Source organism: Austrofundulus limnaeus, unplaced genomic scaffold (assembly GCF_001266775.1).
Source record: "Austrofundulus limnaeus strain Quisiro unplaced genomic scaffold, Austrofundulus_limnaeus-1.0 Scaffold40, whole genome shotgun sequence".
NCBI lineage: Eukaryota > Metazoa > Chordata > Actinopteri > Cyprinodontiformes > Rivulidae > Austrofundulus > Austrofundulus limnaeus.
Genome location: NW_013952442.1, coordinates 2,499,789 through 2,507,559, shown reverse-complemented (window position 1 = coordinate 2,507,559; position 7,771 = coordinate 2,499,789).

Genomic DNA, 7,771 nt, shown 5'->3' with positions numbered 1-7,771 from the left:
CACACACACACACACACACACACACACACACACACACATATGGAAAACAGACTTTTTTTCTCTCCAAAAAAAGAAAAAAAATTGTACAGATTAGGGCAGTTATCCTTTTTTTTTAAATTATTTAATTTATTATTTAATTTTTTTTTTCCATTTTTTTTTTTTGTAATAGTATAGGCAGACTAAATTGTGTGTAAAAGTCACAGGTGTAAATTAAATTTGAAAGATTTGTAATGGTTGTTGATCAGTTCAATCTCCCAAAATGTTATATATGTAACATTTTGAAAGAACAAAGGCATAAATAATTTGAGATTTTTGTCGTTTAAATTTGTTGCCAATTTTTTTTTTCAACTTTATTCTTATGGATGGGTCTTCAGTGTGTCTGCAATGCACGGACTAATTAAACTGCTTCATCAGTTAACGACTCCAGTGAACACAGTTAAAAGAGAATTAGGCACAAAGAGATTAGGGGAWGGCACAGTGGAAATGCTGAGGAGACTCTTCACCTGTCTCCAGTGTGAAATAAAATCAGAGAAGAAGTCGAGCAGAGGAGGCCATTAAAAAGTGAACAGAGGGTGCAGAACCATTCACAGTTGTTGTGCTGAACACGGGTAAACCAGTCAAGATACTTGTTTTAGTACACAATGTGACGTCTTCACAAAGAGGCAAATTAAAACCACTTTGCTCTATCAAGAACAAGATAGGCAAGGGGAAAAACAAAAACAGATGAAAAACAGAAACTGAAGAAGAACGTCTTTGAGAAATRCTGCAGTTTTATGGTTCTCTGGTGACTGCTGAGTGGTTGTACTCTGTGGACTTTAATGACATGTATCATTTAAATTTTGACACAGAAGTGCATCCAAAATAACTCTAATGCCGTAGTGTTTTTTTTCTTTCTATAATCTAATATATGTATTTCTTTTTTTTTTATCTCGACTACTTTTATCTACCTTTTAATTATTTCATTTTTGGTCTGTTGTCATTTTATCGAGAGTAATTGGGTCACAGCTGACACTGAGCTTGAAACAAAGTACATCCTAAACAGATGGTCGTTTAACCAGCAATATCAACTTTCATTCATCCATCTGCTTTGTTTTTCAGCCGTTTTCCACCCTCACCCTAAACAGGTGAGCATGATACATGTCCTTGGCGAGGTCAAATACTTACTATGTGATTGACACAGCACATTTTACAATATGGTGACCACAATTGGTACACTGAGCTACAAAAATAATCAGAACAAACACCACAGTACAGAGAAAACTTGCCCACACAGCATCCAAGAAACCTTCTGCTGAATATAATCAAACAGAACAATTATAATCTTATAAAGCAGTCTCATTATTAGTGTAAACTTTGACAATTGATTCAACAAAACTTTTACTCAACAATAAAATATYTTAACAACATTCAGTATTATAGTGGTTTGACTAAACTAGCCAGCAGCAAAGCTTGTTTAAAAAAATGCTATCTATAAAATGTATTTTTATTTATTTTTCACATGTGAGAGATCAGGCAACTCTGCTGTTTGCCTGGAGATATGTAAGATCAGTAGGTGGTCCTTCAGTGTGACCCACAATGGTTTGTAATTAGTGTATCAGACCACCTTCTCATGCTGTCCTCACTTTTGTCTCGAGAGCATTTCATTTTGCAATTAGCACCATCTAAATGGGATTAGATTGCCCAGGACAGGTCTGTACAAGCCCTAAAATGCCAAAATTATTATTATTCAATACAATGTGGCAAAATATGCTGGTTGTCTTGGTCTGGGTCAAAACAAGTGACAATTACTATTTTTTTTTGTAAAAGCAATAAATAAATCAGTAAAACAAGATTGTCAAGGAAGAAGGCTATTATCAAAATTAATTGTAAATAAGTCAAATAGCTTATGAACAAATAGGGAATTATTAGTCAAATAACATTGGATGACAAGGCTCTGATTTTTTCCACATTGTAGACTTCAGCGGGAGAAACCCCCCTGTAGTAGTGATGTATGCTGCAACAGGAGGGGTTTCCCCAGGAGCTCGGCACGGGGTGTCTCAGGGACTATGAAGGTGTGTGTGTGAAAACGAATGCCAAAAAAACACGTGACTGCGCATCGACTGTTCGGCTTCGGATGGAGTATGCAGAGGCCTTCAGCAATAAAATGAAAAAAAAAATATTGGGGAAGAGCTCTATACCATTTGCTTGATCTAAGGTGAGGCAGTTCATATGACATATGCACGCATCCTCCAGTTTAACATAGGTTATTGTAAATTTTCATATTTTTTTAAGTATTTCCCGAAATCTTGCTGTGAAAATGTGTGTTAGCATCAAGGTATGAGTTTTCTCACAACAAGTGTCTGGGTATGCATGTGTTTTGTGTGTGCAAATACACCTTTGTGTCAAGTGTTTGCTAACACTGAAGGGGACTGAGAACTTCTTGACGTCTGTCTAGCTTTGGATGTCTCATTGGGCCMTGGATGTGTTGTCTACTCAGGCCTCGGCCCTCACAACATACTTTCCACCGGTGAGAAACCAAGACAGCTCAGAGCTTGCTGTCATCTTGATGCACTGTGCAGGTTCAACCACTCATGTGACTTTATTTAATGCATTGTATGGTTGCCATTTTCAGTAATGTTACTGAAAAGTACCTAAAGCTGCACCGTACATTTATAGACATTGTCACAAAGATAACAATAATTCTACTTTTGAAAACTAAATTTTTGCAGTGAAAACTTGTTTGAAACACTGTTGATCCAACACTTAATTTATTTTTAGTGATGTATATTATTTTGCTTTTGTTGTTTATAATTAATGCATTGTTTTTTTGTTTTTTTTTTTCCCCAGCAAGATGACTCTTTGTGCCTCCATATTTCTACAGATTGCCACCACAACTACTGTATTATAAAAGAAAGCTAAATTAGCTTGTGTACAGAGTGGGTAGTTATTGTAAGGACACAGCTGTGGAGTGCTAAAAGGCTTGGATTTGGCAATTGCCATGTAGAAACCACGAAGAAACAATTTAGGACAAAGCAAGGAAAACAAGTCACTTAAATAAAATAGGCTTTGTTGTACCTCAATTTCAGGACTTTTGGGAAGCCTATYGCTTACTTAAATAGTTTTGATATGTTACAAATGTTTGTTTTTAGTTATTACTGAATACAAAATAAAGGTTAGAAAATGAAATACAGTTTTCAACAATAAAATTAAAGAGACGGTTATCCAACATTCAGTACACAGCAGGAGAGATACCAAGGGCCAACTCCTAAAAAATAAATAAAAGGACATAATAGTGTATAATGACTGCTGTACACAAGTTGTGCAAATCCAACCTAAAACAGATCAGTTTTGCTGTGAAGAATGGGCAAAGATCCAAGCAGTTTGATGTATCAAGCTTGTAGATTCCTGAGGAGTCTTCAATGGTGCATAATTTGGCTTCACAAACCTTTGATTTTATAGTGTTAGCTGCATATTTATAAATCTTTTTTTTTATTTGGTCTTATTTCATTTTTGTTTCCCAACAAAAATTTATTTAGAATCTTCCAAGTCCAGATGTTTTGTTTTGTAAATTGTAAAAAAAAATAATAATAATGCAAAATGCCCAAAATGTAATTTTACTAAGTGATGGAAGGCATCAAAACAAAATAAATAATGGCAAGATGGTAAGTCCATTTGAAAGTCACTCTATACTGGTCAACACAACAGCTTTTTGAACCAAAAATACAATTTGCAAAATATGAAAAAGCAGTCAAATGTGGGAACAAGGGGACAACACTAAATATTTTAAATTCAAACCAAAGCAAAAGCTGAGGAAGTGTGAGGTGGAGTATGTTTAAAATGTGCATCACATTTCAACATACTTGGTTATATTTTAAACTTAGACACAACATGTGATGGCCATTTCTGTCTTAGCGTTGTTGGTTGATCAGCTTCCTTTACATTCCTCATCTGTCTTTTATTGAACTCATCAARCCTTTTATCATTTTGATTCACATTGCCCACAGTCCAGTCTTTTTTATTTCACATTTCTCTTTATTCTTTTTTCTTAGTCAGTCTGCCCATTTCTCATCCACACTTGTCTTGCCTTCCTGCTTTACAGTCTGTYATACAGCTTCCTGTCTGCTACAAAGAAAATGAAGAAAGCGTTGCACTAAAAGACACACGTCAGCTTTCTTATACTTTGTTAATAACAGTGGAGCAACTACAAATGCTCAAATGTTATGTGGAAGACTGCTTTGTTGTCAGCAGTCAATAAACACAAGCAAGAGAACAAGACACTGTTAATTCTCTTTAATGCTAATATATGTTCCAAGACAGTGAGCAGACAGAGCTGTTTTCTTTGTTTTCTGAGGCAAATGGTGGTACTTGGACAAGTAGACTTCTTGAAATGAAAGCCAGCGGAGATGGACCTCCATAAAATAGTCATTTATATTTAAATGAAAGATTTATGGTTGTAGAATAAATAAAAAAAAATAAGGTAAATTCAGCAGTGAGTTCAAATTGATCACACTAGCGTRCCTGTTTGTGTCACATCTGGTATATCGCTGAGGTTTTAATAGATGATCTCAGATGATGKGTGCATTCCCATTTTTGAATCATTATCTGTATGGGTGCATAACAAATATTTTTTATGGCTAAAATTATATGTTGAACACTACATTGCAGTAATGTGACATTGGGCAAACAATCAGTCCATCCTGGCATGCTYCTGAATCGTTCTGGAGTTCCCAAAAAAAAAAAAAAAACTGTCTTGTCAATTCACAATGCAATAAGGCCTTTAGGCACAATTCACTCTTTGATAGCCAGTTGCCTAAAATTCTATCTCTGCCACCTCATTTTCCTGCCACCAAAAATAACGCAGAGTGACTGCAATGCTGACTTAGCTCGGCTTTTATCTTGGTTCCTTGCCCCTTTTTCTCCATCAGGCACTCTACTTATGACGCACTGAGCGCGAATACGACACCATAGTGTGTCTGCCTAAATGTACTATAAGCATTTTTCATAAGCCATAGGACAAGTTGGGGGACTTAATACTGGAGGCTACAATTCAGGTGCAAAGAATTTTATAATTTCTCAACAGAAATAGATAATGAATGATCTATGGCATATTCCCCACAAAGAGAATKAACTTTTGCCCTCAGGCACATGCTTTAGAATCCCCTACTTCCAACTTAACCACCTTACAAACTCATCTGTACCAATCTATTTTAGATTTTTAAACAGTGCCATTTGAGCTCATAGAAGTGTACAGTGTTTCATGTTATGGTTGGGTTGTATGAGTGTGCAGAATTAGGTACTAAATGTTTTTATCYGCCATTTTTTTACTAAGAGGAATGTGCAATTTTCAATATGGGGGTTCACACCAAACACATTTTGAGCAGCAGGAGCAGCCGGTTTACATGCAAAGTCTATGTTGGACATGCATCTAGGGGTCTCGTGACGCATTTAGCGTGGCASGTTTTGAAGTGGAAGGCGCAGTTTGAGCGTTTGATGTGAATGTGGCACGTCCAAAGCAGCAGACGTTCAAAYTGAAAAATATGAACTTTTGCTGCTCGACGCGCCACGTCAAGCAATCAGAGAGACTGCTCTGTGACTTAGCAGTAATTTTTTTTCATGTGACGGTTTCTTGAATGCTGCGCACTAGCTCTTTAGCTGAAATCGACCATCTGTAGTTGGTGTTCTAGCTGGAGAGATAAGCACCGATACAGGCCAGCAGCTTGTTAAACTGACTGTGGTGTTAAACTGGGCTCGAGACAAAAATAGTTCTGAAAGCAAGCCTCATTGTGAAACTCACTGAACAGACCGCCTCTAGATTATCTGGTGAATTAATTGTAACTTGATTGTCTGGTGAGCACGACATTCTCTTGCTCTCAGTTAATAAAGTAAAGCCACTTTCTTTATTTCATCTGCCATTAAACAGAGACCAGCAGAGGAACAACAAAGGCTCTTCTCGACACACATCTATATTCACAYCAAAAGCTTCTGACCTGAAAGAGCACAAGCACCCAACTGCACGCGTTGGGCATGTTTTGGATGCTCAAAATGTATTCGGTCTGAACGTAGCATAAGTAACCTGCAATGTGTTTTGTTTATTTTTATGATTTTTTTTAGCTTCTGCCTCAAAATGGTGGTTTGTTTGCTAAGTAGGGACTGTAAGATGTAAGAGAATGTGATTAGTCCATACACAAAAGCTGAGTTGATTAGCGGAGCAAGTTAAATTTCAATTTCCCAGAACCCAGACTTTTAAAACTGTATTTGCATTTGTAAACATAAAAAAAACATTTGTGTCTTTGAACATGTGCAGCACAAAGTAGAAACCTGTTGCATAAGTCTTGGCCCTTTAAGCTTTGACACCTTCAGAATATTTGCAGTGCATTTTCATATAAATCAGTAACTTATTTTATATAAGCCAATATAACCCCAACTATGGAGTTATGTGTTATTGTTATTGGTAAATGCCATGGGATAAGTGATAAGTGATGTGACTGCACTGCACTTTCTCCCAGTTTTGTGAAATTACACGATTTGTAAGTAAAAATGCAGGTCATTTTTTATCCATCCCATAGTGTCCGATCAGTCCCTATAATCCTTAAACAGTTTGCATATGTAAGTGTTTTATCAACAGGTGCCTTATATTACCCAAATCCACCATAAGACATTATTAAAAAAAAACTAGAAAACTCAAGGCCCAAATCCCTCACAACATGAGAGCACTGAAGTTGTTGTCTAATGTCTTGAATTACTGTTTCAGTGTGATCCCTTGCCATCACATTTTGTGATGGCACACTTGAGAAAGGATTTATTTATTTATTTATTTATTTATTTTGTACACGATTGACTGGTAAACCTTTCTGGTTCAGTGAAATTATGACCTGATTAATCAGCCATGATTAGCATTTAACTGGGCCTTGTAGAACCTTGTCTGTGATGTGCGTTATTTATTTATATACCTCAACCCTTCCATTTTTCTCCAACACATTAAGCTGCCAGTCTTGTCACGCTGACAGGGTCAGCACCCCGTTCATTAAGGAACCCGGGGAAGAGACGAGATGGGCCTGCCAGAGAGCTCAAAGCTCGCTGAAAGCCACTGTGTTTATGCTCAACCTCCCTGTACTGTGTCATTCATGTCTTTTTTTTTCAGTTCTAGCATTCAAAATGTAAAAAAATAATAATAAATAAAAAAAAAACTTTCTCTACAAGAGAAAGTACTGGGTTTACCTAGCAAAGGCCTTTGCTGGTTTCTTTCGAAGCATGAGCATATATTAGATTTTTACAATCAGGTCATGTGGCTACAAAATTAAAAGCCCAAACCAAAGGCCTAACATTTTGTTTAGGGATTTACCTCATTCTGGGCCTAATTCTCAAATAGTCTAGTGCTGTATTATTATGAACCAAACATCCCAGTTTATGTTCTTTTAGCCAAAATGATTACCTGGTTTGCAGTTGGTCAGTTTTTGTTTTACCAAGTATTAGAATGTTTGCTTTAACGTTTTTACAAAGTATAAATGTCTGTTGGGGTTTGTTTCAAATCAGTATTACATACTATACCTAATCAAGCAGGGATTATTTTCTTAGCTTGTATCCTTCTCCTTTTAACAGAGGAAACATTCGTAAGACAAATCAGACACCACAGTTGGCAAYGTTTCAACATATCATTTGATTTGACCTTGTCCACATGGGATATTTTTTTAATTTTATTTGTTATTTTMTTCATGAAAAGGGTATGTTTTTGAAAATGGGTACTGGCATAWAATCAAATCAAGAAATGCCACTCCACCTTGCACCTAACCTT